Here is a 593-nt window from a genome sequence, read left to right on the forward strand (position 1 = left end):
ACACAAGAGAAGTGTTAAGTCTGCAGACAATAACAATGCTCTCTTCTGCCATGTGAGGGAATCTAATCACCCCATTGATTGGTCTTCCTCCAAAATAATCTTTCCTGCCTCTACTCTACACAGACGCCATCTTGTTGAATCGGCTCTAATACACAATGTATCCAACATGAACTTGAGTCCTGGCTTTGTTGCTGTGGACTCTTCCCTTTCATAATATTGTATACATGCTCAAATGCTCTAATGTTTCTAACAAACGTGACCTAACATAAGCTTACCCTTCCATTTATCTTTCTTCTCTACCTTTCCTTTCTACCTTCTTCTTTCTTTTTTCTGTTCAATGTCTTCTACGTTGCCTTGCTACCCTTTCCTTTTCCCTATTACTATCTCTTTCTCATTAAGGTTGGTTTCCAATAGGAGCTGCCTCGTATGAGCCAATAGCGCCCTCTGCAGTTTCTTATTCTTACTACTATCCCCTCTACTACACCTTACTTTGCTCCTCACCTTTCTCATTGCCTTAATCTATTGCCTGTCTCTACTTCCACATCACAATCGACTTGAGAATGGTCCAGGACGCGACCGAAACGTCGTCATCC

Source organism: Procambarus clarkii, unplaced genomic scaffold (assembly GCF_040958095.1).
Source record: "Procambarus clarkii isolate CNS0578487 unplaced genomic scaffold, FALCON_Pclarkii_2.0 HiC_scaffold_106, whole genome shotgun sequence".
In the NCBI taxonomy this organism is placed as follows: domain Eukaryota; kingdom Metazoa; phylum Arthropoda; class Malacostraca; order Decapoda; family Cambaridae; genus Procambarus; species Procambarus clarkii.